This window comes from Gigantopelta aegis, chromosome 6 (assembly GCF_016097555.1).
Source record: "Gigantopelta aegis isolate Gae_Host chromosome 6, Gae_host_genome, whole genome shotgun sequence".
Taxonomy (NCBI): Eukaryota; Metazoa; Mollusca; class Gastropoda; order Neomphalida; family Peltospiridae; genus Gigantopelta; species Gigantopelta aegis.
In genome coordinates, this window is record NC_054704.1 from 23,996,209 (window position 1) to 24,010,129 (window position 13,921).

The window sequence follows — 13,921 nt, forward strand, 5'->3', positions numbered from 1 at the left end:
AGAGCATGTACCGTCACAGTACTGGACTGTGGAAGTTTAACCATTCACTTCTAACAGATACAGAGTATGTTAAAACAATAAACGAATTAATAGAACATATCAAACATCAATATGCTGTAGCTGTATATAATAATTTAAATTTAAAATCGATTTCAACAGAAGAAATACAATTTATAATAAATGACCAGCTGTTTTTGGAAACATTACTGATGGAAATAAGAGACAAGACAATAGCTTTTTCCTCATTCAAAAAGAAAAAAAATAATGAATTAGAAAAACTACTTTGTGCTGAAATTAAAACATTAGAAGAAAGTGAAAATATTGACGTAGAAGCAATTGAAAAAAAGAAATATGAACTAACAGAACTAAGAAAAGAAAAATTGAAGGGTAGCTATATCAGATCAAGGGCAACATGGATAGAAGAAGGGGAAAAACCATCAAATTAAGTGATAAAGAAGCAGAAGAATTAGAAGGAGATATAAAATATTCTGAAGTATTAACCTTTTTAAAGGGAATGAAAAATGACAAAAGTCCTGGGTCTGATGGTTTTTCTGCAGAGTTCTTCAAATGTGTTTGGATTAACATTGGATATTTTATAGTTAGATCCATTAATTATAGCTGTTCTGTCAAAGAAATGTCTCATGTCCAAAAATTAGGCTAATTACTTGCATCCCTAAAGAAAATAAACCTAAGGAATTTCTTAAAAACTGGAGACCTTTAACTTTGTTAAACTGTACTTATAAAATGTCATCTGGGTGTATAGCTAACAGAATAAAGCAAGTACTAGATAAAATTATAAATAAAGACCAAACTGGCTTCATTAAAGGAAGATATATTGGGGAAAATATAAGACTAATATACGACATTATGTATTACACTGAAACACATAACATACCTGGGTTGCTGTTACTAGTAGACTTTAAAAAAGCATTCGACTCAGTATCATGGTCTTTTATAAATAAAGCACTAGACATATTTAACTTTAAAACTTATATTAAAGATTGGATCAAAACTTTATATAACAATTCTTTATCTCGGGTAATGCAAAATGGGTTTTTGTCTGAACCATTTCATTTATAAAGGGGATGCAGACAAGGGGACCCATTGTCGCCATATGTGTTTATTATATGCGCTGAAATTCTAGCAATTCTTGTTAGACATTGTACATCAATTAAAGGTATAACTATAGATGGAGAAGACTATTTAATATCCCAATATGCGGATGATACCAGTTTCATTCTTGATGGATCACCAGAGTCCCTTCATAGTACGCTAAGAGTTCTAGATAATTATGCTCATACTTCAGGCTTAAAAATAAATCATTCAAAATCAAGCGCTATCTGGATAGGCAGTAAAAAGTTTTCTAAAGATGTTTTTCACCATACTAGATGGAAACTAGACTGGGGGGCAACTGAATGTAAACTACTTGGAATTAAATTCCCAGTCATGTTAGAACATATGGGTGAACTCAACTATGACCCTAAAATATTGGAAATGCAAAAGTTAATAAAAATATGGTCAGTGAGAAAATTAACTGTTTTAGGGCGAGTCACGGTTCTAAAAGCCTCAGTAATACCGAAGTTAACACACCTTTTAATGGTATTACCAAACCCAAACGAAAAAGTAATAAAACATCTGAATACATTATTTTTTTAATTTATTTGGGAGAATAAACCAGAAAAGATAAAACGAACATTGATAACACAAGACTACAAAAATGGTGGTATAAAAATGATAAATATAGATAACTTTCTTATAGCTTTAAAATGTGTATGGGTTCGAAGATTGTTTCAAGAAAACTCAAAATGGATAACCCTATTTAAATCAGTTACAGGTATATCCACAAAGGATCTAATCTTATATGGGGATAATTTTATTGTTCGTAAAACATTGCACATGAAAAATATGTTTTGGAAAGATACTCTGGAAAATTGGGCAGAAATACAACAAAAACAAAATCCGAATAATGTAGAAGACATACTTGGAACAAATATATGGCTTAACAGTAAAATATTAATAGATCATAAACCATTTTTGTATAAAACCTATATTGGTAAAAGCATTATTTTTATAAACGATTTATTAGACGAAAATGGAATTTGTTAAATATATGACCAGTTTGTTGAAAAATACCATACAACTACAAATTTTATCAACTATGCATCATTAATAAATGCTGTCAAATCATTTATATATAAATTAGATCAGTTAAAAGACGATCATTTTAACACAGTGAAAAATCCTATGTACCCTTTAAAACTGCAACTATTATTAAAACGTAAAAAAGGGTTCAGAGATATGTATGACATTTTAAACTTTCAGTATGTAAAGCCAAAAGGACAGATAAAATATAGTAATGAAGGCTTTTTATTTGAACAAACTGACTGGGAAAAATATTATGCTTTACAATTTCGATGTGTGAAAGATTCTAGCCTTCGATGGTTTCAGTATAGATTACTGCAAAACATATTAGCTACCAATACTTTTCTATACAAGATTAACTACACTGATTCTGATATATGTAACTTCTGTAATAATTTTCCTGAAACAATACAACATTTATTTTTCGATTGCAGATTTACTCGAACAAGGAACTATAATTCATTTTAATAAAATTATTATAATGTTTGGTTTGATAAATAATAATAAAAGTGATTTTATAAACTGGTTAATAATTAATATAAAATATCATATATACAGTATGAAAATACAAAAGAAATGTTTAAGTATTAACGCTGTGCATGGCATAATGCAACATAAATTTGAAATTGAAAGATATATTCTTTTAAAAACTTGTAAATACGATGTATTTAATAAGGAATGGGCAACATGGCAAACACTATTTTATTGAGACTTAAAGATAATCTCGACATGGAAACAGCTTGTTTGAAAACAAAATTTAGACTACATTTTAGAATAAATATAATACTTTTAATTTCATTTCTTCCGTATATATTTCTGGTAGATGTGAATATATATACATGTATAATATATATGTGTATGCATTTATGTATGTGGGTATCTCTATGGATATACTGTCATATATGCGCAATTATGCACGAAGTAACTCTGTTCCTTCTTTCGTTTCTTATTTCTTTTTTCTTTTCCTTTTATTCTTTTCTTTTTTCTCTATCTTTCTTTTCAATTTAGGTCAGTGCCCTAGAGGAGTTTAAAGAATATTTCTTCATACTAGATATGTCTATGTAATTACCTGTATATGTTACTACTAATATATATATGCTATGTATTGTAGTAGTGATTTAGGGCTCCAACCCTAACACTACGTATTCTTCTGGGACAATAAAAAAAAAAAGTATGTAAAAAAAAGAAAAAAAAAAAAAGAGTAAAAGCTTTGGCAAATATATATAAAATAACTTTGGCAAATATCTGAGGCAAATATCTGTAAATTCACTTTTGAAGTAAGAAAAGTGGCTATTTTGAAAAAAAGTACAAAGTTTCATCCAATTTTTTAATGTACAAAATTTGCTCTATAAAGTTACCAGCTATCCTAAAAACTTTCCTAGCGTCTTGGCTAAGAAATAAAGGCATTAAATTGATTTTGTTTGAAAAGATTTATTTTTGGTGAATTTTTCTTCACATTTGATCTCTAGATTTGAGGCAATCGTCAAAATCGGTGACCTTTTGACCTCTGGTGACCTAGTTATCAAATTGCATATTCCAGTTGAACAAGCTCACCAAGACAAACATTTTGAGTGGTAGTATGATGCAGTAGAGTAAGAAATAAAGAATTTACAGCAGTTTATGTTTCCCCATCCCCATAATCTTCGGTGAAAATATGTGGTCACGAAATATGAGAAAAGTGCACATTTTTCAGTAAAGCACAGGATACAACTTGCAAGACTGCCAATTCCTCATGCCCCGGGATGGGCTACACCAAGAAATAGCCGCAGAAATTTTGCAACAGAAAACATGATTAAAGTGGTGTCAGCTCCTGGACTATAATAATAATTATGATGATGATGATAATAATGATGATAATGATAATGATAATATCATCATCAGCAGCATCATTGTCATCACAGTGTAACCATTGAGGCTGATTGATAACACAATGGGTCTAACAGATCGATGGTGTCGTGGTGAAGCCGTCGGACGTAATGGTAGGTACTGGGTTCGCAGCCCGGTACGGGCTCTCACCCAGAGCGAGTTTTGACGACTCAGTGAGTAAGACCACGACACCGACTTCTCTCTTACTAACCCACTGTCCTGGACAGAGACCCCAGATAGATGAGGTGTGCCCACTTGAACCTTAATTGGATATAAGCTAAATGATAAATAACCCATGATTGATGTTTTGTGCAATTTAGAGATTGAAGTGCTTTCATAATATATTGCCATTTTCAGGATTTGGTTTTATATAAGCACAAAAATAGAATCAATCATCTGTTTAAATTGATATGTATCTACTTAACGTCAACGCATTATGTAAGTTAGGAAAATATTTATAGTTTAATAGACGAAGATCTAGTTATAAAATTTATATTTTACGCATTTTCAGGATTGTTTAGTGTTGTATATCTTTTTACGTTCTCCTTATTATAAGTTGTTATTCATACATGCTATGTTTAGTGTTGTAATTACATATAGTTATCTACTCTTAACGTCAATTGTTATTATTACATGTAACCGATTAGGAAATATTTATATGTTTAATTCAATCTGGAAAATCTAGTTATCAAAATTTGTACATAAAACCGTCTTTCAAATTGTTTAGTGTTGTAACCACACAAAGGCCGTGGTATGTGCGTTCCTGTTTACAGTGTATATAAAAGGTCCCTATCCGTAGGAAATGTTTGACATCCAACAGCCGATGATTATATACAATGCGTGCTTTAGTGGTATGTAAACAAACACAATCATTCTGTAGGAAATTTCGTTGCCTCCTTGTAAATGTTCATATTATTCGCTGATTAGTTGGATGTATTTACTTCTAAAATATCACCGTTGAAACGTTTTTGAAGCAAAATTCACGCTTGTGTAAATAGTATGTCCTAAATGCTGTTTATATGGGTGTGACACCGACAGGAATGCCGAAGTAATCACGGCAACTATGCTGAACGATGAATCTTCGCAATGTACACGTTATCGAGCACCAATTGTCGCTTATTACTTATTTTCAAGTAATGTGACCTTTCGTTTTATAACATAGACAATTTATTCCTATAAAAAGGAATACAACTTTTGTGCCTTCTTCTGGCCTGGAATTCATATTGTTATTATTAATTGTTGTTGTTATTGATGTTACATAATTCTTATCTTAAACTGCGTTAAATTGGACATTCCTGAGTTTGCTACATTGTAAGATGTTTCCTACTTATAAAATAGTTCTACGATTAAACTTGCATATTAAATTGATTTTCTTGTATAGAATATCAGTGTCTGTATATTCAGTGTGTTTCTGGTTGTCTTAATATTTGTAAGAAGCCCAAACTGGATTTTGTCTTCAAATAATTTCGTACGTACGAAAAAATAATATTTTACAAAATAAAATGAAATTTAACCTAGTACAAATATTAAAACGATCAGAAACACTTTTAATATACAGCCACTAATATTTTATGCAAAAAAATATATTTGATATGTAATTGCAATCGTTAAAAAGTCTCTTGTAGTCGATAACATCTTAAAAATTGTAGCAAACTCAGGAATGTCCCTTTAAAAACTACGGTCAGAGATTAAATACAAAACACAACAAAACAAAATAGCCTTATTTCGTCCAAGAATTTCTGTTATTTCTTTTGTAGTTACTATATGTTGTGTTGAAAATGTCATTTTTCATAAATGAAGTCAAAAGTCAAATATAATGACAAACATCCTTTATTTTCATACCAATTTCTGCAAATGGAGGACAAACGTTCAGTGAAGTGACAAGAAGATTCAGTGTAATGAGTGTGTGGGGATACTGTAGTATTTCACTTCATGTTTTGACGCCCAATAGCCGAAGTATGTTTCGTGCTGGGGTGTCGTTAAACATTCATTCATTCATTCATTCATACTGTAGTTTTATAATGTGCAACATGTCCCTGCTCTCTTATAGCGTGTGTGTTGTTTTGTTTGCCGTGTATTGTTCAACTGCTGAATATACAGCTTTATTATCCACATGGTTCAACATAACCGAATTAATAATAATCATACGAAGCACACGTGTAATAAGTGTAATGACGTAATTTTGGGAAGTGACGTCATAACATGACGTTGCTTATCCAGTCATAAACCAGACCGTGCATTTGCAATATGATGTCATTTCGTCATCTCCTTCTAGTTGTGGCTGAAACATTTTGAGTTGGGTCTTGTTATTCATAAAGAAAACAACAATAATAATATGGATAATAAAGAAATTATTACACTCGCGTGTGAGTCGTACTGATTTTACGAAACTCGAGTCAGGATTCATGTATTATCCTCTCTCTCGTTCGGGCAATAGAAAATCCTGACACTCGTTTCGTAAAAGCAGTACGACACACACGCTCGTATAATAATCTCTATGTAAGTAACCTATAAAACACTGATGCATTAGCTAATTATTTCTTAACTTGTTTTAACTAAGCCTCACTTTCATATCATGTACATGAAACCTAACTGGATAATATAATTTTAAAAGGCAACAGGCTTTTGTAAGTAAAATACCAAATGCTTTCTAATAATATGTATTAAATGACATTTTGCATTCGTCAGTGAGCCAAACGTTCATAATGATGATGGCCATCGTGTATTCGCATACCATTTTGTGTAACTAAATTAAATTATGATACATTAAGTATATAAGTTAAGGGCAAATATTCAGTGTGGAAGGCTGTTTTATAATGTGCAACATGTCACTGCTATCGTGTAGTGTTTGTGCTGTTGTGTTTGCCGTGTGTTGTTCATATGCTGAAGTTACAGCTGTAAGTAACATATTTTATTTTGTTCTTAGTTTTATCTGTCCTGGACCAAGCCACTGGCTATCCAAAGACCTGGCCCGCAACAGACATGCCTGAAACCTTAGTGGTATATGGGCATGTTAAAAATACTCACTCACACACTTAGTCTCAGTTTCATTTCATGTACATGGAACATAACTGAATAATATAATTAAAGTTTACAAAATCTGAATGACAAAACCGTTATCCGTCATCAAGACCATATCTTTGCACAATGCAGAGTCGAATGGGCATTTAGCAAAATAGTGGTCGATTCCATGAATAGGTTTTTGTGACTAAAAAAATACCCCAAATCCTGATTTAAAAGTTATTTTGAAATGTAATTTTTATACAGACGGCAATACCTTTTAGCACTTTTAAAGTATTTATTAAATGGACTATAGCAAGTGTGCAACCTTTGTAAGCTGTTTCCCACTTGAACATAGTCTAGCACCCCCCCCCCCCCCCCCCCCTCAATAATCCAATAACTTCTATACGTTTTATGGCTTATTATTACTTATGCGAAGTCTGTTTTTGTACATATTCATTATATATCTATATTATGAAATTTATCTGTATTATACGGTTTGCATAAAGCTACAAGTTATTTAGGCTACACCATTTACAAAAGCATGCTACATTATTGGTGTTACAATGTCAACGAGGTTAAATGGAAATCTTACTAACGCATGCAGCGCCACTATAGCGCGCAGAGGCAAAAGCGTTAACTAGCGTAGATTAAAGTACGGGCATGCGTGTTCTGGTTGGAGTTGCCAGGGCCGTAGCTAGCCATTGAAATGTTTTTATTTGATGACTATGAATGCATACGTCAATCATGGAGTGTCACCCAAGTACGATTGCTTAAATGTCAATAAACCTAGTGCGTAGACCTCGACTAATTTACATCTAATTTGCAAAGTTATCAAATTCTTAAAGTATGTGATCTGAAAATTATCACATACTTTGATTGCACTGAAAATCTAAGATATTATAATATATATATATATATATATATATAGATATAGATATAGATATAGATATAGATATAGATATAGATAGACAGATAGACAGACAGACTACAACTAAATTAATTGTGTTTCAAATGGAATGCTACTTTATTCAGCAATGACCACAGACTACAACTAGATTAATTGTTAATAGGAATGTTACTAGACTTTGAATTCAGCAATAACCACAGACTACAACTAGATTAATTGTTAATAGGAATGTTCCTACTCTTTGAATTCAGCAATGACCACAGACTACAACTAGATTAATTGTTAATAGGAATGTTCCTACACTTTGAATTCAGCAATGACCACAAAGTACAACTAGATTAATTGTTAATAGGAATGTTACTAGACTTTGAATTCAGCAATGACCACAGAGTACAACAAGATTAATTGTTAATAGGAATGTTCCTTGACTTTGAATTCAGCAATGACCACAGAGTACAACAAGATTAATTGTTAATAGGAATGTTACTAGACTTTGAATTCAGCAATGACCACAGACTACAGCTAGATTAATTGTTAATAGGAATGTTACTAGACTTTGAATTCAGCAATGACCACAGACTACAACTAGATTAATTGTTAATAGGAATGTTACTAGACTTTGAATTCAGCAATGACCACAGACTACAACTAGATTAATTGTTAATAGGAATGTTACTAGACTTTGAATTCAGCAATGACCACAGACTACAACTAGATTAATTGTTAATAGGAATGTTACTAGACTTTGAATTCAGCAATGACCACAGACTACAACTAGATTAATTGTTAATAGGAATGTTACTAGACTTTGAATTCAGCAATGACCACATACTACAACTAGATTAATTGTTAACAGGAATGTTACTAGACTTTGAATTCAGCAATGACCACAGACTACAGCTAGATTAATTGTTAATAGGAATGTTACTAGACTTTGAATTCAGCAAAGACCACAGACTACAGCTAGATTAATTGTTAATAGGAATGTTACTAGACTTTGAATTCAGCAAAGACCACAGACTACAGCTAGATTAATTGTTAATAGGAATGTTACTAGACTTTGAATTCAGCAATGACCACAGACTACAACTAGATTAATTGTTAATAGGAATGTTCCCAGACTTTGAATTCAGCAATGACTACAGACTAATGACTAGATTTTTTTTTTTTAACAGGACATGTCAAAGCGAAGTTATGAAGCACTTGAAGAAAAATACAACAAACTTCTGCAAAACGTGGAGAAAAATAATCAACAGCTAGAAAGGGTAAGATCTACTTCAAACTGGTTTTAAACTTAAACTTTATTTTACAAGCAAATGCAATATTAGATATAAAATCATTAACATTGAAAAAAATATAATCAGATAACATTTTGACAATTTTGTTGCTGACACGAAATACCAGTTAGACTAAAAGAGAGGTAAATTATATACAAAAATATTAATCTAATGGTTAAAAATAAATGGTTCGATTAATATTGTATACACGTTACAAGGATTTGATGTGCAACATTGACATCACGTATCATTATTCTAGATTCGTAATTTTTATGAAACACGTTTATCCATTGTTTTATTGATTTAAAAAATGTCTAAATGAAGCTCCAGGAAAGAAATCAAATGTTGTTTTCAAAATCAACCAATACCAATCAATAGGGATTTTATACAGTTCTGTGTGTCGCATAATATAATGGATTAATCTTATGCTTTCTCCTAGATATCGGCTTGTAATAAAACTGGTCTGATCTCTTGCAATTATTTTAACCAAAACGTTTCAAATTCTGTTAGCAATGCAACCAGAAGCGATTACATATATATATATATATATATATATATATATATATATATATATATATATATATTATATATATATATATATATATATTATTAACATGTTCTTGGCCTCCAATTTGTGAAAAATCTAACCAAAACGTTAAGTTTTATTCTAGAAATAGGTTTAATGGCATCGTGAAAGTTTTTTGATTCCATACTGCAAAAATATTTAGTAGGTTTGTCACCTTCTCCAATCCACTTGACCTTAGATCCGATATTTTCACCACCTTCTAATTTTGTTTTCATTTGCAATTGTTTGCATCGTATTAAATGCAGAATATATGGTTTTTCCACATAACGTCTAAAAAAAAGTTGATCATTAATTGTAACGTGAATGTGTTGGATCAAATCTGATTAAAACCATCTGTAGACCACCTTGCTGATTTCAATCAGATTGTGTTCATTGTAGTCTTGTTTTTAATTATTACTCAGGTCCCCGACACTACCACATTTGTTTCTATAGTTGATAAACTTGATTATAAAAAACCCAGCAATAACAAACAAAAAACAACCTACCAGCAAAACAAAACAAAGAAAAACAAAACAAATGACTCAAGATGACATGTTTTCTCCAGATCACATCAGGATTAAGACGTTTGTGCAGCGATTTAACCGACATGTCTAAAGAGGGGAAGACGTACACACCTGTTGAGAGTCCAACAAAAGATAAAGTACGTAACCATAAAAATATACAGATAAAATACAGAATATATATATATATATATATATATATATATATATATATATATATATATATATATATATATATATATATATAATATGAATAGAAAATCCTTCTATGTTGCTGGCAGAAGCCTCCTTTAAAAGTCATATATCCCTCTTTAATTCAAATTTTCGCATGTTCAGGCTTCATATATATATTATATATAGATATATATATATATATATATATCTATATATATATATATATACACACACAGAGTTAAAATACGTAATAAAATGTATTTACTTATGTTGATAATTGTTTGAATTGCATTAAAACAACCTCTGGCTGTCTCCCCCCACCCTCTTTTCAGAGGAAATTATTGCTATTTTGTTGGTACTGTGAAATATAAACACACACACACACACACACACACAGAGAGAGAGAGAGAGAGAGAGAGAGAGAGAGAGAGAGAGAGAGAGAGAGAGAGAGAGAGAGAGAGAGAGAGAGAGAGAGAGAGAGAGAGAGAGAGATTTTTTATTTACGAAAAAAACACATTCTTAAAAGGACTAACTTGAGATTTTAGCCCCAGCAAGACTTCGGTTTGTTCCCACAAAATACATACTGCTTTTTCCTTTGTTTTAAAACACAAATTTACCGTAACATGTTTTAAACAAAAAACATTACACGAATAAATACATTTGGAATGACCTTTCGTCAAATTATTTAAATTTTCCTGCCTGCCTCCCTACCCATCTACCTACCTACACATACATACCTACATACATACATACACACACACACCCACCAACTCACACCGACACATATACATATATATTACACACACACACACACACACACACACACACACACACACACACACACACACACACACACACAGTCTCACACACACACATACACACATACACACACACACATTACACTCAAAAATAAATTCCGCTTGACTAAAAGTGAAAACGTTTTTATTTAAAAAAAGAAACTAAATTTATGAGAATAACCTTTAAACTAAAGTCATTATAAAGGACACTTCAAAGGGAAGGGATCTGGATCCGCCATTGATAAGAATCCGTACACTGGATGTGTTTATATTGTATTGCAGGATGAACACCCTCTCAAGCTTCAAGCCAAACTAGCTCGGGCTGAAACAACAGCCGACAGTATCCTGTACGTTGTAGAATATGAATCACCATCAGAACCCTTCGTGCTGTGGAAGCATCCATCTACCATGCGTTATATGGAAGTCATTTTCTGTAAGTTATGAATCGATACTATATGAAAGTGATCACACACATGACACCATAAACGTAGTCATGTATAATATAAAAACGACACCACTGGAGCACATTGATTTATTATTTTCATTTCATTTTAACTTATTTTGGTGCTTATGCCCAATTAAGGTTCAAACACGCTGTTCTGGACACACACACACACACACACACACACACACCTCAGCTATCTGGGCTGTCTGTCCTGGACAACAGTATTGGTTTATTAATCACCGGCTATTGGATGCCAAACACTTGAGAATGTTGACATATTGTCTCATAGAAGCAACCCGCTACACTTTTTCCATTAGTATCAAGATATCTTTTATATGCATCATCCCACAGACAGGATAGCACATACCACGGTCATTGATATACTAGTCGTGGTGCACTGGCTGGAACGAAAAATAGCCCAATGGGCCCACCGACTGTATAATGTAATTTCTGATATTGTGAAAGTTGTTATATATTATATATATATATAAGATACACATTGAATGCAATGGATTTATTCCATTTTAACGTGTGTAGAGGGATTCATTTTAGTGTGTGTGTGTGTGGGGGGGGGGGGGGGGGCATTTAATTGCAATATTTCGATCGGCTTGGTGTTTCTTGGGAGATTAACTAATGCATGTTTGTGTATTTTTGAACCGTCGAAGGAGCATGGTGCATGTGTGCCCAACTTTTACTTTTCTAATTCTACGAAAAAAAGTTTTTTCTCCCCTTGTCACCTAGAGTGTTTGATCTCCTACGTGACACGTGGTTCGTATGGGCCTAGTCACTTCTGTTTTTGCTCGTACTATTAAAAAATCGTTTAAAAGGTAGTAGTCAGTGTAGTTGTTTGACATATATAGTTACACGTAAATAATAATGTTCTTTTAATTTGGCGTTGGATACGGTACGTAAATATTGTAATATAGGCAGGGTCTTCTTTTCACAATTAACACATAGTAGATATAACGATATGATGAACATAGTATAATGGTGGTCGTTATAACGAAGTCGATGCATTATTGATATCACACTTATTGGTATGATATGCCTAAATTTAGTTAATGCAAGGCAAAAACGATAACTACTTTTCTGACTCTTTAAAGATGATTACATATGTAGTCTTAGAAACGTTCACAGTAATTTGTTTGAAATATAGCGTTTACTTTTGTAGCAACCAAAAGTGATGTCATAACCAACGAATTTGATGGAAAGCGCGGGAAAACAACTCTTCTGACTTCAGACAAAGAAAAATTACACCCGATAGTTACTATAGAAACTGAATTGGATTACATCTCACTTAACCTAGTTTTACCAAAGAATAACAAATCTGTTCTGGTTGAACAAGAAGTGCCAGCAATAGAGATGGAAGTCATCACGGATCAAGAGGAGGCGTCTTATACAGATGGTGATATAGTAACATTTAATGTAACAGTGGCAATGGCAGACACATCAGCTTACTCATTAAGAGCCCTCACGTGGGATTTTATCACAATAAACCAATCTTCCACACCACCATCGTTGGCTATAATATATGAACATGAACGTGAAAGTGAAAACATATTCAGTTCAATGGTAAAGGCGGTTCAGACTGATGCACAAATCACACACGTGTACACAACAGACACTGGAAAACTTGATGTTGGCGGAATTTTATATTTCAATGTATACACTCATAAAAAAAGGAAGACCGATGACATTTTGATCGAAACAGTAAGTGGAGGTCGTAGTGTAATATTAAAACAAGTCGGGTACACGGGGCCATTTCCAGACGATTTTGCAAGCTTTTACAATTTCAACAAATACGAACCACACCGCCAATGTAGGAAACACGACAAATGCGTTATAACATGCCGAGCTATTGACGCCAGGGCAGATCCAGATCTCATCCGGCTGGTCAGTGAAGATGGTCTCAAGCCAGAGTTCCCTACAATCCAGAAGACTGCGGGTTATTTACATGATTCATTCTTCCTGGTTGAAAATATGACTCTGGACAAAGAAGGCGAGTACCAGTGTTTACTTGGGACACCAGTAGCAGCTTCCACCCAAGTAACACTTACAATGAGAGAACCAGTCAAAATTTTGAACACTTCTGGCATTATCAACCGAACACAAAAGGTAACTATGCATGACTTTGTTTTCGTTATTCAACATAACTTACATACCAATCCGACAATGATAACAATGGAATAAATGATATTTTTCATATATTTCAAATATAAGTGCA

At 32.6% G+C, this 13,921-nt stretch overlaps 1 long non-coding RNA gene across 1 annotated transcript; it reads left to right on the top strand.

The window, feature by feature from the left end:
* The first annotated feature begins 9,098 nt into the window (after positions 1-9,098).
* LOC121375262 lies at positions 9,099-11,679 on the top strand. The gene is made up of 3 exons (XR_005958290.1): positions 9,099-9,183; positions 10,326-10,421; positions 11,535-11,679. It is a non-coding gene; the product is annotated as an uncharacterized LOC121375262 (long non-coding RNA).
* Positions 11,680-13,921: the final 2,242 nt, after the last annotated feature.